Source organism: Ranitomeya imitator, chromosome 2 (genome assembly GCF_032444005.1).
Source record: "Ranitomeya imitator isolate aRanImi1 chromosome 2, aRanImi1.pri, whole genome shotgun sequence".
Taxonomy (NCBI): Eukaryota; Metazoa; Chordata; class Amphibia; order Anura; family Dendrobatidae; genus Ranitomeya; species Ranitomeya imitator.
In genome coordinates, this window is record NC_091283.1 from 61,612,134 (window position 1) to 61,636,092 (window position 23,959).

Genomic DNA, 23,959 nt, shown 5'->3' on the forward strand with positions numbered 1-23,959 from the left:
GTCAATATATACAGTTGTGCCTCATTCTCATATATATATGTGCATATATTTCAGCCACAAGTTTCGTTCCAGCCGCAGATACGGCTTTTGTGCAGGGGCATACGCTATCTTGCATACTAACAGTCCCTGACAGCAAGCAGCTTGAATGGTAAACAGATCATTCATTCTCTGAGCTGAAATATCCTGCATGTCTATTGCTCCAGTCCCTGACAGCAAGCAGCTTGAATGGTATCTGAGTCATTCCATCTTCGGCATTGAATCCTGCATATATCTATATATGTTAGTCATCCTATTATGCATTTTTTGTGTTTATAGATATTTAATCTGACTTTGCATGTCCTTACTCAGCGAGATCACATAACTGTTTCAAAGTGGTCTATGATCCATGTAGACCTGGACATTTGTTTATCTGATCACTACATTTATTGTGTCCTGTTGTCTCAACTGAGTTTGATTGATTGCTAACGAGCTTTAACACAAAAAAAAAAAAAAAAAAAAAGGAAGATCTAAGGGCTAGCCTTCTATAAATGTAGACTTAGCTTGGGGAAGCATTCATGCAGGGGTGCATTCGTGCACTTGTATTCGTGTATTTTTATTCAAAGTACTTTTTTTTCTAAGTACTCGGCAGTTATAACATGGCAGTTAGACAGGGCAGGAGACAGGTAAGACAAGCTAAATCTAATCCATATTCACTTGAAACAACACAAATACTCACCATATTTATTTGCATATTCTATATCCTGGCTGCTGCATTCACTCACATTCACCGCCCTTGCATTAACTCTCTATACTCCATCCATATCGGCCCCTCTGTCCTTGCCTCTCCTATGTATAGCACTCATGCTCTGTTCACATTGCTTAGCAGCGCAGATCCATTCAGTCCCACCATCCAACACAAGAGACGCTCTCACAAATCACTTAACCATCTGCTCACTCTTTCGATCCTCCTCCTCCTAGTTGCTGGAGACATCTCTCCAAACCCCGGCCCCCCATGTTATAGCCAGTCAAACCTCCCAATTGCTACACCCAGAAACCCCTCTAACCTTATTAATATTCCCTGCATGCCTTCTGTCTCTTTGAATTGTGCCCTTTGGAATTCTCGCTCTGTGTGTAATAAACTCTCCTTCATTCATGACTTCTTCCTTTCTAATTCTCTTAATCTCCTGGCTCTTACTGAAACCTGGATCCAGCAGTCAGACACCACTGCTGCTGCTGCTCTTTCATATGGTGCACTACACTTTTCTCATACCCCAAGATCGGACAACAGAGCAGGTGGAGGCGTTGGTCTGCTCCTTTCACCAAAATGTACTTTCCAAGTTATCCCCCAAGTACCCTCACTTGTCTTCCCTTCCTTTGAGGTCCATGTGGTCAGACTCTACGTCCCCTTCTCCATGCGAGTGGTGGTGGTGTATCGTCCTCCCGGCCCCTCTCATCAGTTCCTGGATCACTTTGCCACCTGGCTTCCACACTTTCTTTCCTGTGACACCCCCACCCTTATCATGGGTGATTTCAACATCCCTATTGCCTCTCCCCTCTCCCCATCTGCTTCTCACCTTTTGGCTCTAACCTCCTCTTTCGGCCTCTCGCAGCATACTAACTCGCCAACACATGAAGATGGAAACTCCCTTGACTTGGTCTTCTCCCGGCTTTGCTCAGTGGATGATTTCACAAACTCCCCTCTCCCACTCTCTGACCACCACCTTCTTTCATTCTCTATCAAGAACTGCCATCCCGCTCAGGTCACCCCCACTTTCCACACTTATAGAAACATACAGGCCATTAACACCCAGGAACTTATGAAGAACTTGCAGTCCTCATTGGCCCCAATCTCCTCCATCTCATGTCCTGATTCTGCTCTGAAGCATTACAATGAAACCCTGCAAAGTGCCCTGGATGAAGCTGCTCCTCCTATACATAAAACAACTCGGCACAGACGGCAACAACCGTGGCACACGCTGCAAACACGTTTCCTGCAGCGGTGCTCCAGGTGCGCAGAACGTCTGTGGAGAAAATCTAATCTACCCGAAGATTTCATCCATTATAAGTTCATGCTAAAGACATACAATTCTGCCCTTCACCTCTCCAAACAAACCTACTTCAACACCCTCATCACCTCCCTGTCCAATAACCCTAAACGTCTCTTTGACACGTTCCAGTCCCTACTCAACCCAAGAGCGCAGGCCCCAACCACGGATCTCCGTGCTGACAATCTGGCCAATTACTTCAAAGAAAAAATTGACCATATTCGACAGGAAATCATCTCCCAATCTCTTCATACCATGCACTGTCCTCCCTCCCCCACTGCATCTAGTTCACTCTCTGACTTTGAACCAGTTACAGAAGAAGAAGTAAGCAGGCTCCTTGCATCTTCTCGCCCGACCACTTGCACCAGTGACCCCATTCCGTCACATTTCCTCCAGTCCCTTTCCCCGGCTGTCACCTCTCACCTAACAAAAATATTCAACCTTTCCCTCACTTCCGGTATTTTTCCCTCCTCATTTAAGCATGCCATCATACATCCATTACTTAAAAAACCATCCCTCGACCAAAACTGTGCCGCTAATTATAGACCTGTCTCTAATCTTCCCTTCATCTCTAAACTCCTCGAACGCCTGGTCCACTCCCGTCTTACCCGCTATCTCTCAGATAACTCTCTTCTCGACCCTCTTCAATCTGGTTTCCGCTCTTTACACTCTACTGAAACTGCCCTCACTAAAGTCTCTAATGACCTACTAACAGCTAAATCTAATGGTCACTACTCCATGCTAATTCTCTTGGATCTCTCTGCAGCATTTGATACTGTGGATCATCAGCTCCTCCTCACTATGCTCCGCTCCATCGGCCTCAAGGACACCGTTCTCTCCTGGTTCTCCTCCTATCTCTCTGACCGATCCTTCACTGTATGTTTCGCTGGTTCCTCCTCCTCTCACCTTCCCCTTACTGTTGGGGTTCCTCAAGGATCAGTCCTAGGCCCCCTCCTCTTCTCTTTGTATACTGCCCCTATTGGACAAACAATCAGTAGATTTGGCTTCCAGTACCATCTCTATGCTGACGACACCCAACTATACACTTCTTCTCCTGATCTCACGCCTGCCTTATTAGAAAACACCAGTGATTGTCTTACCGCTGTCTCTAGCATCATGTCCTCCCTCTATCTGAAACTAAACCTGTCAAAAACTGAACTCCTCGTGTTTTCTCCCTCTACTAACCTACCTTTGCCTGACATTGCCATCTCCGTTTGCGGTTCCACCATTACTCCAAAGCAACATGCCCGCTGCCTTGGGGTCATCCTTGATTCTGACCTTTCATTCACCCCCCACATCCGATCACTGGCTCGCTCTTCTTACCTGCATCTCAAAAACATTTCTAGAATTCGCCCTTTTCTTACTTTCGACTCTGCAAAAACTCTTACTGTTTCACTTATTCATTCTCGTCTGGACTATTGTAACTCTCTACTAATCGGCCTCCCTCTTACCAAACTCTCCCCGCTCCAATCTGTCCTGAATGCTGCTGCCAGGATCATATTCCTCACCAACCGTTACACCGATGCCTCTACCTTGTGCCAGTCATTACACTGGTTACCCATCCACTCAAGAATCCAGTACAAAACTACTACCCTCATCCACAAAGCACTCCATGGCTCAGCACCACCCTACATCTCCTCTCTGGTCTCAGTCTACCACCCTACCCGTGCCCTCCGCTCCGCTGATGACCTCAGGTTAGCATCCTCAATAATCAGAACCTCCCACTCCCGTCTCCAAGACTTTACACGTGCTGCGCCGATTCTTTGGAATGCACTACCTAGGATAATACGATTAATCCCCAATCCCCACAGTTTTAAGCATGCCCTAAAAACTCATTTGTTCAGACTGGCCTACCGCCTCAATGCATTAACCTAACGATCCCTGTGTGGCCTATATTAAAAAAAAAAAAAAAAAAATTAATTAACTGGTTCATGCAGCTTTACATGAACACCCAAGCCTTACACTATGGCTGGTCCGAATAACTATAGCAATTGTTACCATCCACCTCTCGTGTCTCCCCTTTTCCTCATAGTTTGTAAGCTTACGAGCAGGGCCCTCACTCCTCTTGATATCTGTTTTGAACTGTATTTCTGTTATGCTGTAATGTCTATTGTATGTACAAGTCCCCTCTATAATTTGTAAAGCGCTGCGGAATATGTTGGCGCTATATAAATAAAAATTATTATTATTATTATTAACTGGGTCAGTATCTCCATTTTATGCCATTCACTTGGGATTGTTGTATCCAGGCACTAGGAAGAGAACACTATACTATCTAGTCATTATTTGTACTACTATATAACCCTATGAGGTTTGTTCAGGTCCTCTACCTGGTGGACATAGGATTTTAGCTGTTACCTCACGCTATGTTGTTCTTTTCAGGTTATATTGCCATATCACTCTTTCTGACTCATCAAAAAGTAAAGGGTCCTTCTTTATATGCAGCAGAGTTCCAACAGGGTATGTTCTTCCTCCAATAATGTTTAGCGATACTTCAATATATTTTCTCCTTGGAACTTCCCGGCATCGTACAGCACGATCTTTTAGTACTTATCTTTACAGAATATGTCTGATCAAAGGCAGCTACATGATATGGATTTTTGCCCCTATGTATAATTGTATATATGTATATATTTACTTGTTTGTAATACTGTTTTGTTCTTTACTTATTACAGCGATATTGTGAACAAGGCCACGGGTTGGCCGAAACGTCAATTCGCCTAAATATCTCTTCACCGATTCAAATCAAATAAACTTACTTGTTTATGCTTTTGAAAACCAAATGAGTGCAGTGATTTTCTTCTGACTTTATGAGTTGTGGGATTGAATATCCCGTTCACTGGCACCGTGAACTGTACTGATTGAGTGCTGGCTTTCATTTCCCTTCTACAGTTAAATATCTGTGTAAATTGTCTGAATTCTCTATTTTTTTCTTTTAAGATCCCCTGCCCTTGTCTTTACTCTCTTTTCCCCATACTTGCCATCCTTCTATATAACTGTTTGAAAAGTTAATAAAAATGTATGAAAAGAAAAATATTGTGACATTTCAAGGTGAAAACTGGTGTCATGTGGATCGCCCTATCAGTGCAGCGCTGTACTCGGTACTGGGTCCAGTCTTAAAGGGGATTTCACGGTGGCCCTGGTTGTCCCATTAACGGGAAAGGTCTTTATGGGGATTAGTGAATAAAGTCTATTGTTCGTGACGCCACCTGTGGTATTTGGTCAGTAGGGACCAATGCTGCTTAAAGGGGTCCTTTGGGGTGATCTTGTTGCAGCAAGATGGTAACGCTTCCCACAGGTGAAGCGGGGTCCCCAGGGCTCCCAAGGTGTGTGGCAACGATGGTGTATGCCGACGAATAAGTGGAGGACACAGAGTTTGCAGTCTTTTACCTGGTTTACTGATTGTAGCAGTCCTCAGTCCAGGGTACCAGGTGTAAGGTAGCTGTAGTTCGGCCGGTGTGGAGGCAATAAGTGGTCCCACTTCAGGTGAGGTCCCATAAGCCTTTCCAACTTGCGCCACATGGCGAGGTCCCTGCGGCTTAAAGCTTGCTGACAGGGTCTCCTCTCTCCTGTCCTAAGACAGATGTCTGTATGATAGGCAGTTTGAGCCTGTCTATAGGATCTCTTAGATCAGGGGTCCCCAACTCCAGTCCTCAAGGCCCACCAACTTGTCATGTTTTCAGGATTTCCTTAGTTTTGCCCAGGTAATAATTGCATCACCTGTGCAATGCAAAGGAAATCCTGAAAACATGACCTGTTGGTGGGCCTTGAGGACTGGAGTTGGGGACCCCTGTCTTAGATGACCCGGCTCTTAAGGTTACTGCTTCACCTTAGACTTGTTACAGGCAATTGCCATATAGTACTATGCCCTCCGGTTCTATCTCGTGTCCTGGAGAACAACACGACCTCAGGGAATTCAAGGGTACATGTATTTTTTGATGGATAAAGTACGATAGGCTTTTTCCGGTGCCATCTGATTTGAAGAACTCTTCCTAACCATATAATAAACATATAAAATGAAACTTTCTGTATGGTGAAAGCTGAATATATGAAATAGATCAGCACTGAACGTCCTCTAAGAATAGCTCATTAATGAATGTACCCATTTAATCCTACGCTAAATCACGGTACTGTTGGTTGGCTGCACAGTACGTCTGAGCACTTCCTTATTGCCGTCTCTTTTGTGCAGAGGATATGAATGAGTCAGTCATAAATGAAGAATCAGCATTCCTTCTATTCAGACCTGCAGCTGCGAGCGTTACCCTTTCACTTCCTCCATTACTAGGATAATTCTGCAATGCTTCATTTTACGGCTTACTTTAGTTCACCCTGTTATCAAATGGTTAATTTTTTCTTTTAATTCTGTTCTTTGAGTTGGTTTTTTTTGCAGCTGGTAACATCATCTGGCAATGCTTGCCGGATCCTGACCCCGGTATCTTCCGTTCTTTTACTCTGCAGTAGTGTGTGAAAAGAAAAGTAGGGGAAAAAACTTCCTATGGGCCAAAAGCTAATGCTAATAGTGATAGAAATTTTATGTCTGCTCTGGGGCTGGGAGCCAAGAAGAGGAGGAACCTGCCAAAAATATTTACCCTTTTAAAAACAAAAATTATGTTATTTTATGTGACCGTCCCACCAATAACAACGATAGTGGATGTGTATCAGCAGGATCTACTACACAGGTAAAGTTGATTTTTGGTGATATGTTGGTTTCCCATCCATATATTTGCCAGCAGACCCAATTTGGCCAGAACAGTCCTATGAACCAAAGCATAAAATTGTCAGTACTTCAAATTACGCCACTGTTTGGGGGGTGTTTCTGGGGATGGGGTTCCTTTCCACTGTGTATAGGGCCAGTAAGTTGTAAATTAAAAGAGTAAAGATGGAGCCTAAAGTCAAAATCCATCTTTATCATGTAATTTTTTAGGTTCCAAATACTGAGCCCTTTAATTTCTCAATATATTTTTATAGCAGTCAGAGCAGTGCTTTTATGATACATAGCTCAATAGTTGGCTCTGATCTCCACTGTCGTAGATTAACAATGGCAATTTAGTGGCACTATTGCATCACGCAACCATTCCAGCACCCATTGCCCCCTTCCTCTTTGAAACGATAGTAGGGTACGATGGGTTGATGGACACTGTTGCTGCCATCTTTATACTGTCATGAAGCTAAGCCACAGACTTTACTTCATACATAGTTATGGGCCAACCTGCTCCAGGAAAACAATACCATTAACCTCGCATTGCGATGAAGGAACACAACCTCAAAATGGTCGACAACTTCACTTACCTGGACATCACACTCTCCTGTACAATGACCATAGATGCTGAGATCAACAACAGAATTGTCAAAACCAGCACCGCCTTCAGGAGACTCTGTAAGAATTTCTGGAAGCGGAGTGGACTCAGCTTTACCACCAACTTGAAGGTCTACTGCTCAGTGGTCCTTCACATTTCTCTATGCTACTGAGACCTGGACTGTTTATAACCAGCATGCCAAACCATTCAATTACTTTCACTTGATCTGTCTCTGTAGACTTCTCGATATCAGATGGAAAGGCAATGTTCCCGACAAGCAGATCCTGGAGCAAGATGGGTTCTGCAGCGTCCAACCTTTTACTGCTGAAAGCCCAAGTCAGATGAGCTGGACTAGAATGCCAGAAAACCAATTGCCCAAAAACTACTATACACAGAACTGTGTCACAGAAAATGAACAGTCAGGGGGCCAAAGAAATGTTACAAGACTGCTTTAAAGCGTCCCTCAAATTTCTGTATTGTCCAGTTTGGTGAGACAGGATCTCTTCAGCAGCACATGCAGCTGAAGACAGGACACTCTTTGAGGCAAAACGAATGCAAACTGTTCTTGAAGGCACAAGGAGTATCTTCTGTCCTTACTACATCTACTTACTTATGTCCCATATTAAAGGCCCCAGATTGGCTTCATCAGTTACCTCAGTACCCACAGCCACTGATCTTCTTCTAATCTTCTAAACCCTGAAGTCATGATCATCTTCCACTACAAAGAGTCAACAACAGTATCTACTATATAATTGTCTAAGGGTCACTTCCGTCTGTCTGTCTGTCACAGATATTCATTGGTTGCGGCCTCTGTCTGTCATGGAAATCCAAGTCGCTGATTGGTCGTGGCAAAACGCCCACGACCATTGCCACGACCAATCAGCGACGAGCACAGTCCGACGGCAAAATGGCCGCTCTTTCCTCCCTGCAGTCAGTGCCCGCTCCATACTCCCCTCCAGTCAGCCCTCACACAGGGCTAATGCCAGCGTTACCGGAGCACGGTATAACGCACTCCGGTAACGCAGCTATTAACCCTGTGTGACCAACTTTTTACTATTGATGCTGCGTATGCAGCATCAATAATAAAAAGATCTAATGTTACACATAATAATAATTAAAAAAAAGGTTATTCTCACCCTCCGACGTCGCCCGCTGTCCTCGGCAGTGGAAGCGGCAGGTTCTGGTGCCTAGGATGCTATGTGAGAAAGACCTGCCATGACGTCACGGTCATGTGACCGCGACGTCATCACAGGTCCTGCGCTCATACCAACCCTGGGACGGTAACCGCTCCATGCATTGCGATCTCGCGAGATGATAACGTAGCGGTCTCACGAGACCGCAATGCACTCTTGAGACCGGAGCGCACGAGGAGCATCGGTGCGAAGCGGGGGCCAACGGAAGGTGAGTATATAACTATTTTTTTTTTAACAGGGATATGATGCCCACATTGCTATATACCACGTGGGCTGTGCAATATACTACGTGGGCTGTGCATATACTGCGTGGGCTGTGCAATATACTACGAGGGCTGTGCAATATACTACGTGGGCTGCTCAATATACTATGTGGGCTGTGCAATATACTACGTGGGCTGTGCAATGTACTACGTGGGCTGTGCAATGTACTACGTGGGCTGTGCAATGTGCTACGTGGGCTGTGCAATATACTATGTGGACTGTGTTATACACTATGTGGCCTGTGTTATACACTGCGTGGCCTGTGTTATGCACTACGTGGCCTGTGTTATATACTGCGTGCGTGGGCTGTTATATACTACGTGAGCTGTGTTATATGCTATGTGGGCTGTTATACACTCCGTAGGCTGTGCTATATACTATGTGGCTGTGTTATATGCTATGTGGGCTGTTATACACTCCGTAGGCTGTGCTATATACTATGTGGGCTGTGCTATATACTCCGTGGGCTGTGCTGTATACTACGTGGCTGTGCTATATACTACGTGGCTGTGCTATATACTACGTGGCTGTGCTATATACTATGTGGCTGTGCAATATACTACGTTGCTGTGCAATATACTATGTGGCTGTGCTATTCACTACGTGGGCTGTTATATACTACGTGGCTGTGCTATATACTACGTGGTCGGCCGCGAACAATCAGCGACAGGCACTAATTGGTCGCGGCCGGCCGAATCCTGTGTATTAAATGTATTATTCTAAAATCTTCATAAATTAACTACATACATATTCTAGAATACCCAATGCGTTAGAATCGGGCCACCATCTAGTATAGTATAATGTTATGTTTGCTAATGACAGGTGTTATGAAGGCAATCCAGAAACACAGAGTGCTTAGCGATCAGAGCGCACACAGTGATCTGACAAATACCCAAAAATACAAGAACGAGCTCTGAGACGTGGAAACTCTGTAGACTCCACACCTGATCCTATCCTAAACACAACTAAAAGCGGCTGTGGATTGCGCCTAACAACTACCTAGGCAACTCGGCACAGCCTAAGAAACTAGCTAGCCTGAAGATAGAAAAATAGGCCTGACTTGCCCCAGAGAAATTCCCCAAAGGAAAAGGCAGCCCCCCACATATAATGACTGTGAGTAAAATGAAAAGACAAAACGTAGGGATGAAATAGATTCAGCAAAGTGGGGCCCGATATTCTAGGACAGAGCGAGGACAGTAAAGCGAACTTTGCAGTCTACAAAAAACCCTAAAGCAAAACCACGCAAAGGGGGCAAAAAAAACCCCACCGTGCCGAACTAACGGCACGGCGGTACACCCTTTGCGTCTCAGAGCTTCCAGCAAAACAAAAGACAAGCTGGACAGAAAAAAAGCAACAAAAAAGCAAAAAGCACTTAGCTATACAGAGCAGCAGGTCACAGGAACAATCAGGAGAAGCTCAGATCCAACACTGAAACATTGACAAGGAGCAAGGATAGCAGCAACAGGCGGAGTTAAGTAATGAAGCAGTTAACGAGCTCACCAGAACACCTGAGGGAGGAAGCTCAGAAGCTGCAGTACCACTTGTGACCACAGGAGTGAATTCAGCCACAGAATTCACAACAGTACCCCCCCCTTGAGGAGGGGTCACCGAACCCTCACCAGAGCCCCCAGGCCGACCAGGATGAGCCGCATGAAAGGCACGAACAAGATCGGAAGCATGAACATCAGAGGCAAAAACCCAGGAATTATCTTCCTGAGCATAACCCTTCCATTTAACCAGATACTGGAGTTTCCGTCTAGAAACACGAGAATCCAAAATCTTCTCCACAATATACTCCAATTCCCCCTCCACCAAAACCGGGGCAGGAGGCTCAACAGATGGAACCATAGGTGCCACGTATCTCCGCAACAACGACCTATGGAATACATTATGTATGGAAAAGGAGTCTGGGAGGGTCAAACGAAAAGACACAGGATTGAGAACCTCAGAAATCCTATATAGACCAATAAAACGAGGTTTAAATTTAGGAGAGGAAACCTTCATAGGAATATGACGAGAAGATAACCAAACCAGATCCCCAACACGAAGTCGGGGACCCACACGGCGTCTGCGATTAGCGAAAAGTTGAGCTTTCTCCTGGGACAAGATCAAATTGTCCACTACCTGAGTCCAGATCTGCTGCAACCTATCCACCACAGAATCCACACCAGGACAGTCCGAAGACTCAACCTGTCCTGAAGAGAAACGAGGATGGAACCCAGAATTGCAAAAAAATGGAGAAACCAAGGTAGCCGAGCTGGCCCGATTATTAAGGGCGAACTCAGCCAACGGCAAAAAGGACACCCAATCATCCTGGCCTGCAGAAACAAAACATCTCAGATATGTTTCCAAGGTCTGATTGGTTCGTTCGGTCTGGCCATTAGTCTGAGGATGGAAAGCCGAGGAAAAGGATAGGTCAATGCCCATCCTACCACAAAAGGCTCGCCAAAACCTTGAAACAAACTGGGAACCTCTGTCAGAAACAATATTCTCAGGAATGCCATGCAACCGAACCACATGCTGAAAGAACAAAGGTACCAAATCAGAGGAGGAAGGCAATTTAGCCAAGGGCACCAGATGGACCATTTTAGAAAAGCGATCACAGACCACCCAAATGACTGACATCTTTTGAGAAACGGGAAGGTCAGAAATGAAATCCATCGAAATATGTGTCCAAGGCCTCTTTGGGACCGGCAAGGGCAAAAGCAACCCACTGGCACGAGAACAGCAGGGCTTAGCCCTAGCACAAATCCCACAGGACTGCACAAAAGTACGTACATCCCGTGACAGAGATGGCCACCAGAAGGATCTAGCCACTAACTCTCTGGTACCAAAGATTCCAGGATGACCAGCCAACACCGAACAATGAAGTTCAGAGATAAGTTTATTAGTCCACCTATCAGGGACGAACAGTTTCTCTGCTGGACAACGATCAGGTTTATTCGCCTGAAATTTTTGCAGCACCCGCCGCAAATCAGGGGAGATGGCAGACACAATGACTCCTTCCTTGAGGATACCCGCTGGCTCAGATAAACCCGGAGAGTCGGGCACAAAACTCCTAGACAGAGCATCCGCCTTCACATTTTTAGAGCCCGGAAGGTACGAAATCACAAAGTCGAAGCGGGCAAAAAATAACGACCAACGGGCCTGTCTAGGATTCAAGCGCTTGGCAGACTCGAGATAAGTCAAGTTCTTATGATCAGTCAATACCACCACGCGATGCTTAGCTCCTTCAAGCCAATGACGCCACTCCTCGAATGCCCACTTCATGGCCAGCAACTCTCGATTGCCCACATCATAATTACGCTCAGCGGGCGAAAACTTCCTGGAAAAGAAAGCACATGGTTTCATCACTGAGCAATCAGAACCTCTCTGTGACAAAACCGCCCCTGCTCCAATCTCAGAAGCATCAACCTCGACCTGGAACGGAAGAGAAACATCTGGCTGACACAACACAGGGGCAGAACAAAAACGACGCTTCAACTCCTGAAAAGCTTCCACAGCAGCAGAAGACCAATTAACCAAATCAGCACCCTTCTTGGTCAAATCGGTCAATGGTTTAGCAATGCTAGAAAAATTACAGATGAAGCGACGATAAAAATTAGCAAAGCCCAGGAACTTTTGCAGACTTTTCAGAGATGTCGGCTGAATCCAATCCTGGATGGCTTGGACCTTAACTGGATCCATCTCGATAGTAGAAGGGGTAAAGATGAACCCCAAAAATGAAACTTTCTGCACACCGAAGAGACACTTTGATCCCTTCACAAACAAAGAGTTAGCACGCAGGACCTGAAAAACCATTCTGACCTGCTTCACATGAGACTCCCAATCATCTGAGTCCTCATTGGCCCCAATCTCCTCCATCTCATGTCCTGATTCTGCTCTGAAGCATTACAATGAAACCCTGCAAAGTGCCCTGGATGAAGCTGCTCCTCCTATACATAAAACAACTCGGCACAGACGGCAACAACCGTGGCACACGCTGCAAACACGTTTCCTGCAGCGGTGCTCCAGGTGCGCAGAACGTCTGTGGAGAAAATCTAATCTACCCGAAGATTTCATCCATTATAAGTTCATGCTAAAGACATACAATTCTGCCCTTCACCTCTCCAAACAAACCTACTTCAACACCCTCATCACCTCCCTGTCCAATAACCCTAAACGTCTCTTTGACACGTTCCAGTCCCTACTCAACCCAAGAGCGCAGGCCCCAACCACGGATCTCCGTGCTGACAATCTGGCCAATTACTTCAAAGAAAAAATTGACCATATTCGACAGGAAATCATCTCCCAATCTCTTCATACCATGCACTGTCCTCCCTCCCCCACTGCATCTAGTTCACTCTCTGACTTTGAACCAGTTACAGAAGAAGAAGTAAGCAGGCTCCTTGCATCTTCTCGCCCGATCACTTGCACCAGTGACCCCATTCCGTCACATTTCCTCCAGTCCCTTTCCCCGGCTGTCACCTCTCACCTAACAAAAATATTCAACCTTTCCCTCACTTCCGGTATTTTTCCCTCCTCATTTAAGCATGCCATCATACATCCATTACTTAAAAAACCATCCCTCGACCAAAACTGTGCCGCTAATTATAGACCTGTCTCTAATCTTCCATTCATCTCTAAACTCCTCGAACGCCTGGTCCACTCCCGTCTTACCCGCTATCTCTCAGATAACTCTCTTCTCGACCCTCTTCAATCTGGTTTCCGCTCTTTACACTCTACTGAAACTGCCCTCACTAAAGTCTCTAATGACCTACTAACAGCTAAATCTAATGGTCACTACTCCATGCTAATTCTCTTGGATCTCTCTGCAGCATTTGACACTGTGGATCATCAGCTCCTCCTCACTATGCTCCGCTCCATCGGCCTCAAGGACACCGTTCTCTCCTGGTTCTCCTCCTATCTCTCTGACCGATCCTTCACTGTATGTTTCGCTGGTTCCTCCTCCTCTCACCTTCCCCTTACTGTTGGGGTTCCTCAAGGATCAGTCCTAGGCCCCCTCCTCTTCTCTTTGTATACTGCCCCTATTGGACAAACAATCAGTAGATTTGGCTTCCAGTACCATCTCTATGCTGACGACACCCAACTATACACTTCTTCTCCTGATCTCACGCCTGCCTTATTAGAAAACACCAGTGATTGTCTTACCGCTGTCTCTAGCATCATGTCCTCCCTCTATCTGAAACTAAACCTGTCAAAAACTGAACTCCTCGTGTTTTCTCCCTCTACTAACCTACCTTTGCCTGACATTGCCATCTCCGTGTGCGGTTCCACCATTACTCCAAAGCAACATGCCCGCTGCCTTGGGGTCATCCTTGATTCTGACCTTTCATTCACCCCCCACATCCGATCACTGGCTCGCTCTTCTTACCTGCATCTCAAAAACATTTCTAGAATTCGCCCTTTTCTTACTTTCGACTCTGCAAAAACTCTTACTGTTTCACTTATTCATTCTCGTCTGGACTATTGTAACTCTCTACTAATCGGCCTCCCTCTTACCAAACTCTCCCCGCTCCAATCTGTCCTGAATGCTGCTGCCAGGATCATATTCCTCACCAACCGTTACACCGATGCCTCTACCTTGTGCCAGTCATTACACTGGTTACCCATCCACTCAAGAATCCAGTACAAAACTACTACCCTCATCCACAAAGCACTCCATGGCTCAGCACCACCCTACATCTCCTCTCTGGTCTCAGTCTACCACCCTACCCGTGCCCTCCGCTCCGCTGATGACCTCAGGTTAGCATCCTCAATAATCAGAACCTCCCACTCCCGTCTCCAAGACTTTACACGTGCTGCGCCGATTCTTTGGAATGCACTACCTAGGATAATACGATTAATCCCCAATCCCCACAGTTTTAAGCGTGCCCTAAAAACTCATTTGTTCAGACTGGCCTACCGCCTCAATGCATTAACCTAACGATCCCTGTGTGGCCTATATTAAAAAAAAAAAAAAAAAAAAAAAAAATTAATTAACTGGTTCATGCAGCTTTACATGAACACCCAAGCCTTACACTATGGCTGGTCCGAATAACTATAGCAATTGTTACCATCCACCTCTCGTGTCTCCCCTTTTCCTCATAGTTTGTAAGCTTACGAGCAGGGCCCTCACTCCTCTTGGTATCTGTTTTGAACTGTATTTCTGTTATGCTGTAATGTCTATTGTATGTACAAGTCCCCTCTATAATTTGTAAAGCGCTGCGGAATATGTTGGCGCTATATAAATAAAAATTATTATTATTATTATTATTATCTGAGAAGATCAAAATGTCATCCAAGTAAACAATCAGGAATTTATCCAGATACTCACGGAAGATGTCATGCATAAAAGACTGAAACACAGATGGAGCATTGGCAAGTCCGAACGGCATCACTAGATACTCAAAATGACCCTCGGGCGTATTGAATGCAGTTTTCCATTCATCTCCTTGCCTGATTCTCACCAGATTATACGCACCACGAAGATCTATCTTAGTGAACCAACTAGCCCCCTTAATCCGAGCAAACAAGTCAGATAACAATGGCAAGGGATACTGAAATTTAACAGTGATCTTATTAAGAAGGCGGTAATCAATACACGGTCTCAGCGAACCATCCTTCTTGGCTACAAAGAAGAACCCTGCTCCCAGTGGTGATGACGATGGGCGAATATGTCCCTTCTCCAGGGATTCCTTCACATAACTGCGAATAGCGGCGTGTTCGGGCACGGATAAATTAAATAATCGACCTTTAGGGAATTTACTACCAGGAATCAAATTGATAGCACAATCACAATCCCTATGCGGAGGTAGAGCATCGGACTTGGGCTCTTCAAATACATCCTGATAATCAGACAAGAACTCTGGGACCTCAGAAGGGGTGGATGACGAAATCGAAAAAAATGGAACATCACCATGTACCCCCTGACAACCCCAGCTGGATACCGACATGGAATTCCAATCCAATACTGGATTATGGGTTTGTAGCCATGGCAACCCCAACACAACCACATCATGCAGATTATGCAACACCAGAAAGCGAATAACTTCCTGATGTGCAGGAGCCATGCACATGGTCAGCTGGGCCCAGTATTGAGGTTTATTCTTGGCCAAAGGTGTAGCATCAATTCCTCTCAATGGAATAGGACACCGCAAAGGCTCCAAGAAAAACCCACAACGTTTAGCATAATCCAAATCCATCAGATTCAGGGCAGCGCCCGAATCCACAAACGCCATGACAGAAAACGACGACAAAGAGCATATCAAGGTAATGGACAGAAGGAATTTGGCCTGTACAGTACCAATGACGGCAGACCTAGCGGACCGCTTAGTGCGCTTAGGACAATCAGAAATAGCATGAGTGGAATCACCACAGTAGAAACACAGACCATTCAGACGTCTGTATTCCTGCCGTTCAACTCTAGTCATAGTCCTATCGCACTGCATAGGCTCAGGTTTAACCTCAGGCAGTACCGCCAAATGGTGCACAGATTTACGCTCGCGCAAGCGTCGACCGATCTGAATGGCCAAAGACAAAGACTCATTCAAACCAGCAGGCATAGGAAATCCCACCATGACATCCTTAAGAGCCTCAGAGAGACCCTTTCTGAACAAAGCTGCCAGCGCAGATTCATTCCACTGAGTGAGTACTGACCATTTCCTAAATTTCTGACAATATACTTCTATATCATCCTGACCCTGGCACAAAGCCAGCAAATTTTTCTCAGCCTGATCCACTGAATTAGGCTCATCGTACAGCAGTCCGAGCACCAGGAAAAACGCATCGACACTACTCAATGCAGGGTCTCCTGGCGCAAGAGAAAATGCCCAGTCTTGAGGGTCGCCGCGCAAAAAAGAAATAATAATCAAAACCTGTTGAATAGGATTACCAGAAGAATGAGGTTTCAAGGCCAGAAATAGCTTACAATTATTTTTGAAACTTAGAAACTTAGTTCTATCTCCAAAAAACAAATCAGGAATAGGAATTCTTGGTTCTAACGTAGATTTCTGATCAATAGTATCTTGAATTTTTTGTACATTTATAACGAGATTATCCATTGAAGAGCACAGACCCTGAATATCCATGTCCACACCTGTGTCCAGAATCACCCAAATGTCTAGGGGAAAAAAAAAAAAAGTGAACACAGAGCAGAAAAAAAAAAAAAAATGATGTCAGAACTTTTTCTTTCCCTCTATTGAGAATCATTAGTTTGGCTCCTTGTACTGTTATGTTTGCTAATGACAGGTGTTATGAAGGCAATCCAGAAACACAGAGTGCTTAGCGATCAGAGCGCACACAGTGATCTGACAAATACCCAAAAATACAAGAACGAGCTCTGAGACGTGGAAACTCTGTAGACTGCACACCTGATCCTATCCTAAACACAACTAAAAGCGGCTGTGGATTGCGCCTAACAACTACCTAGGCAACTCGGCACAGCCTAAGAAACTAGCTAGCCTGAAGATAGAAAAATAGGCCTGACTTGCCCCAGAGAAATTCCCCAAAGGAAAAGGCAGCCCCCCACATATAATGACTGTGAGTAAAATGAAAAGACAAAACGTAGGGATGAAATAGATTCAGCAAAGTGGGGCCCGATATTCTAGGACAGAGCGAGGACAGTAAAGCGAACTTTGCAGTCTACAAAAAACCCTAAAGCAAAACCACGCAAAGGGGGCAAAAAAAAAACCCACCGTGCCGAACTAACGGCACGGCGGTACACCCTTTGCGTCTCAGAGCTTCCAGCAAAACAAAAGACAAGCTGGACAGAAAAAAAGCAACAAAAAAGCAAAAAGCACTTAGCTATACAGAGCAGCAGGTCTCAGGAACAATCAGGAGAAGCTCAGATCCAACACTGAAACATTGACAAGGAGCAAGGATAGCAGCAACAGGCGGAGTTAAGTAATGAAGCAGTTAACGAGCTCACCAGAACACCTGAGGGAGGAAGCTCAGAAGCTGCAGTACCACTTGTGACCACAGGAGTGAATTCAGTCACAGAATTCACAACAGTATAAGCAGCCAAAAGAAAGCAGGTTCAGGTCTCCTATAGGGACTGAAAAATGAAGTGAAAATTAACACAACTAAAAATTTAAACCGTGTTAAATATTAAATAAACAGTTAATATAGAATGAAGTATGACCGCAATTGCACATTAAGTGGCATGTGCACTAGAGGTCATGCTTCAAATTTTAAGGCTTTTTCTAACCTCTCTTGGCTCCATGTTGGAGTACATAAGATGTTTTCCTTTTTATTGTATTTTTTGTGGATGTGCTGTAGGAGTGTTGGAGATTATGTTCTACTCTCTGACACATCAAGGGGTTAAATGTAATTTATCTTCATGTATGTTATCTGAAAGTAAAACCCTCTGGTGCTGCAGTTTAGCATAGACAGGGTTAACTGTAATGGCTGGCCTAGATCAGGGAGGGGGAACTGAGAGTTAGCGCCAAGTTCAGGAAGTGTCAAGTTCAGTTGGAGAAAGTGTGGTGAAGTGACAGCAGTGGTCATAGGCAATAGACAGCTAGGGACAATGTGAGCCTGTTACTCGGGGCAGTGGGTAGTCAGAGAACCATTCTGTGTGAATCCATCTGTCGGCCTGGGAACTTCAAGATGGATGTTGGGGCTCTTGGGTGCACTAAGCCTGCGGAGCTGCAGGGAAATATGGACTCTAACTCTCAGAGGTGGAGGTGATGGAATCCGGGTGCACTGCTTATATTGGAGAAGAATTCATAGTGCTAGAGGAGATAGCAAGAGGGATGCTCTACCCTTACCGAGAACTAGGGCTGAAGTTATGTCCAGTAACCAGTGGAAAAGACTGTAACCTGTTGGGCCCTATCCTAGATGATTGATTGTAATGATTGCAAGCTGCAAGGAAAAAGTTTGAGTGTTTTGATGAATTCTCCTGAATTGCTTGCTCCGAAGGCTCTAGAAAATGAAAGTCTGGAGCAAGTGGAGGCCCATGGGCCACAAGTAAGTGTTAGGCAATCCACACATTGCAGCATACCAATACTGGGAAAAGTTTTGATTGTAGGGTGCCAGAGCGAGCAGGAGCAGCAGTTTGCCCATGACTACCTTGCTCAGGCAGCATACATAAGTCGTAGTCATCAGGATGCAAGTTCATGGCACGAAGAAAGTGAACTACGGAAAACCCATAGCACTGATGGAAGAGCACCCAAATGTATGTCAGCCCGAAGAAGAATGTGCCCTGCAGCCAGAATGCATCCCAAAATATGAGTTGCGTTCCGGAAGAATGTGCAGTGCAGTGTGATGCATGGCCCATCGGGCGGAAGATGGCAATAGCAGAGAGCGCGGCCTAAGGTGATATTTCCAGTAGTAAAGCGTGACATGGTGATCACGTCAGATGTCCGGCCCAGGGAGAGCCAGCGCCAGGCACGAAGAAGCGGGGAGCGACCGCCATCATTTTCTTCTCAATGCACGAGGAATGAGGAGCAAAGAGGTGAGCTTTGAATATTGATGGCGCAAAGCAGACGAAAGCCAAATTAATCTCCGAACTGCCTGATGGATGTGAGTGAGATAGAGACAGAGGTGGAAGAAATTCCTGAAATCGTCACCCCTGGGGCAGCAGCGGGGAGTCACCGGACGACGGGTGCTGCCCAAGGACCCTAAACCTCCTCCGCATATGGTGATCCAGTGGTCAACCTCGCAACATGCAGAGATGGTTCTCATGGTCCATGAGTTGAGGGTATTTTGCTGGAGTCGGTTGTAGAGGAATAGGCTCCCACAACTGAGGGAGAGAAGACCTCATAGAACTGACTATGGTGACTACCGTATGTAAGACAGCTGTCTTTAATGCAGGTAATGAGTTGATTAGGAGCGTCCAACTGGTCTGTAGGAGCCACAACTCTTAATGATTGGTAGGGGATCAAATTCTTATTTCTCACTGCAAAATGCAAATAAATTTATATGATTTATACAATGTGATTTTCTGGATTTTATTTTTGATATTCTATCTCTCAATGTTACAATTAACCTATCCTTAAAATTATAGACTGTTCATGTCTTTGTTAGTGGGCAAGCTTACAAAATCAGCAAGGGATCAAATACTTATTTCCCCTACTAGAAAAGTCATTCGGAGCTTGATTACCAGCTTCTTTATACAGACTGAAGAAGAATGATGGGACAGAACAATGCCTAATATGATCGCTCTGTCCCCATATAGTATCATGTTATCGGCAGCACAGGTCTTATTTACACGCAGCGATGTGCTGCATAGAATGCTGATTTTTGCTTCAGCATAAACCATTCAATCACCCGTTTTGCTTACTTGTTGGATGAGTGCCTGTTTACACCTACAAACACTCATCTGCACTGCCGGAAGCTCCTTGCTACTCTGAACCTGCATCAGTGTACTGTCTTGTAGGGTCTCCTTTAGGGATAAGGGCCATGTGCAATTGCCCAGTTTGCCTCCTTACATAGCTAACTTTACATATACCCAACTTCTGCTGTATTTATACACGGGACACAAACCTCCATTAGTTACAACCAGAATCCACCTTTAACTTCTGCATTGTCTTTAGAATCCATATCAAGCTGTAGAAGACCTCCTTCTCTCCTCCACACTTATTCGCTCCTCACCCAACTGCCTCCAAGACTTCTCCCGAATATCCCCCATCCTCTGGAATTCTTTGCCCCAACACGTCCGACTATCAACCACATTCGGATCCTTCAGATGGAACCTGAAAACTCATCTCTTCAGGAAAGCCTACAGCCTGCACTGACCCCGCTGCCGCCTCATCACTACCGAAGCTACCGCCTCACCAACACCGGAGCTCCTGCAACCCTCAACCTACTGTCTCCTTCCCCACCATTCTGTAGAATGTAAGCCTGGAAGGGCAGGCTCCTTGCCCCTCTTTATCAGTCTGTCATTGTTAGTTTGTTTTCTGTAAGTGATATCTGTAATTTGTATGTAACCCCTTCTCGTGTACAGCTCCGTGGAATCAATGGTGCTATATAAATAAATAATAATGCTAATAATAATAAAAGAAGTAGCAGAAAGTTTACTACACCTTAAAACTTTGATTATCTGGAGACGCTTTGTAATGGCTTATGGAATTCAGAAAGTGAGAACTTGGATATGCATCAATCAATACGGGGAAAAAGGGGCATTTAAGGATAAATGTAATGGAAGAACAAGCAAAAAAGATTAATGAGTTTGTATATGGATGTAAATGAGGATGCAATTTACATTTGCTCTAAAAAGCCGAAAAATGTTATATATTTAATGACTATCTGGAAAAGACTTTGCAAGCTTTCACTGTTATATAGATTCAAGAACAAGCCAACGAGACCTCAAAGCCATTTGTTTTTCATGCATTAAATGTAGGATATTACGTTATAACATGAACTAATGAGATTATTTATAGAGAAGGCAACTAAGAACCAAAATCAGAACCTTCGTGTTTTTCGCAGATTTGGGGTAGGATATGATTTGCAAGCAATGAAAAAGCTGTATTCAGATTTTGTACACAGGCCATATAAGTAAGTGCATAAAGCCTTGACAGATCTGTATTGTTGTTGTGCAGAACCTAGAGGAGAGGACCAGTGCATGTAATACAACTTGTGTTACTTGCAAGGTTTGGGCAGATGTGCATTCAGAAAAGCTCCTGCACAATGTTATATCCATTCTGGCAATCGGACGACTCTCTAAAATGGTGTTTTCCCCAGTAGGGTGACCTTTTTAGTTTTGACCACCATTCTCTGTAAACTCGAGAGAGTAACATGATTGTAAATCCCAGGAGTATAATTTCGTACTTACAGTACATTTACTAAGTGGTGTAGCGTGGGTTGCAAACTTCCAGGACAAGCAAGTATTGTCACTAGTCCAGTCACGATGTCCCCCAGGTTCCCCCTAAAACAAATAATGCTCCGTAAGTGCCACTTTACAACAAAAAATTGCTTCTGTGTGTCCTCCCAAGAGTCCCAACCAAATTAACCATGCCACATTCGTGCGACGCCTCACAAATAAATAAAGCTTACACTAACCTAAACTGACCATGTTCACCCTTGCGTACAGGGTGGGCACCCAAAACAACCAGCCCTGTGGCCCACTCCAATGCTACACCACTGCTTTAATCACCTCAGCTGCAGCAACCGTAATTCCAATGTCAGAGCCATTTTGATCATCTAATATAGTTGAAAAAGACATGCTCTTTAAAGGGAACCTGTCACCCCCAAAATCGAAGGTGAGCTAAGCCCACCGGCATCAGGGGCTTATCTACAGCATTCTGTAATGCTGTAGATAAGCCCCCGATGTAACCTAAAAGATGAGAAAAAGAGGTTAGATTATACTCACCTTGGCGGGGGGGCCATCCCATCTTCTTACGATGACGTCCTCTTCTGGTCTTCACTCTGCGGTTCCGGTGCAGGCGTACTTTGTCTGCCCTGTTGAGGGCAGAGCAAAGTACTGCAGTGCGCAGGCGCCGGGAAAGGTCAGAGAGGCCTTCTTGACACTGAATCCACATAAAAAATTGACTTTTTAAAAAAAATATAGATTTAAGATTTTTTTCTATTTGATTTAATAAGTAAATTTGAAGCATTATCCACACTGAATATGCTGCAAAATCGGCATGATGCTTTTGTTCCCATCTATAAAAAAATGGAACAAATGTGCCATGTACATTTTAGGTTATATTTATACCCATTAAGACCAATAGGAAGTGTAATTACCAAGTATCTTAAATATATTTTCTGCAAATTTTGGAATGCAAACCGTGTCAAACGACAGTGTGAACTTATCCCAATGAAACTTTCCCAAATAGGTCGACTTTTTCTGTTGAAAACAACATTTGATGTGACTGTTCTACAGCTTTGACAGTGTTAGGTGTCGATTTTCATGTACGAGCGCTATCCATGGTTTCATGATTAACTCTCGTACCTGTGATAGTCTATGAAGCCATTCACATGATATTGATTTTTCATGGATCTAGTGGTCTTCAGAAAACCGCAGAGACATGTACAATTTTGATCTGAGGGTCCATGACATCTGATGACATCCAAGCGCGGTGGGATTTTCACAGGCTGTCATAAAAGAGAAGGGGAGGGGAGCATTTTTCCTCCAAGTATGAGAAAAACTAATGACAGTCGGACCATACTCTGATCAAAATAATTGGTCCGTTTTTCTCGCGCAAAATCGGATCACATTAAGTCATTCAAGTCAATGGGGGCATAGAAAACATCAGACTACACTTAGATTTCCGCGGACTCACCCAATAGAAGAGATGGATAAACTTTGTTCTCCATCTTCTGCTCACCTGTGCTACCATTCTCTCATCCAAGAGAATGGGATCACACTAAACTGACACTGTGATTTAACTCATATCAGAGTGTCATCATTACCATAATCGATCCGATTCTCTCAGAGGAGACATTATAAGTAACCCAAGCCTAAAGGTAAGGAAAGCGGTAATGTCACTAGGCCTGTCAAATTTCATAGGGTGTAGTAATTTTCAGAGGAATGCACTAAAACAAAGACTTGTTGAGGAAGGTGACTAAGTTGGCTGGATACAAGGAGTATCGTTTGCTTATTATGCTATGAATTCCACTATGTGATATCATATAAGAAACACCTACATTTATGCACGGAACACCTATGTTCATGAAGAGTATAAAATAAATGAACACTCCAGTAAATACTGGAGATTTTTGGAAATCACAAGCCTGTGTATTTCTTCTTCTCCCGCTTGCAGAAGTATGAATCTCCGAAACTTCTAAATTGGAGACAGGGCAGATCTAACGAAAGTAAAGAAACTGTTTTTTATTTTTTAGGTCATTTAAAGAAATGCTGAACCTCTGCACTATTTCTTCTTTTATGGACGGAAGAGGAGGATAACGGCACGTCCATCCGGTAAATATAAAACACTTTTATTCAAATTTCAAGGCCCGAGGAAAACATTAAAAAAACTGATGTGTTTCTGGCTTCATTTAATCATAGATTCCAATCAAGCCAATTTCCATCTCGGAAAAAAATCTTGCAGCAATGTTTTATTTTTGCGCAGGTCTATGACACATTAGCTAAAACGCTACTGATACAATGGAGGGATGATACTATTTGAAAGGCAAAGGTGTCAAAGTTGTGTTTTCAGGACACTGCTGAGCAGATGGAATGAATTTGTCTCAGAATTGTGTTGCGTGCCTATTGTCAGATGAATGAAGGACGCCAAGTTTCATATAAAGCAAAGTACGT

At 44.5% G+C, this 23,959-nt stretch overlaps 1 long non-coding RNA gene across 1 annotated transcript; it reads left to right on the forward strand.

Annotated features, from left to right (window-relative positions):
• Positions 1 to 6,584: 6,584 nt before the first annotated feature.
• On the forward strand, positions 6,585 to 23,944 carry LOC138667192 (uncharacterized). The gene is made up of 3 exons (XR_011318630.1): positions 6,585 to 6,703; positions 23,542 to 23,620; positions 23,772 to 23,944. It is a non-coding gene; the product is annotated as an uncharacterized lncRNA (long non-coding RNA).
• The last annotated feature ends 15 nt before the right edge of the window (positions 23,945 to 23,959 follow it).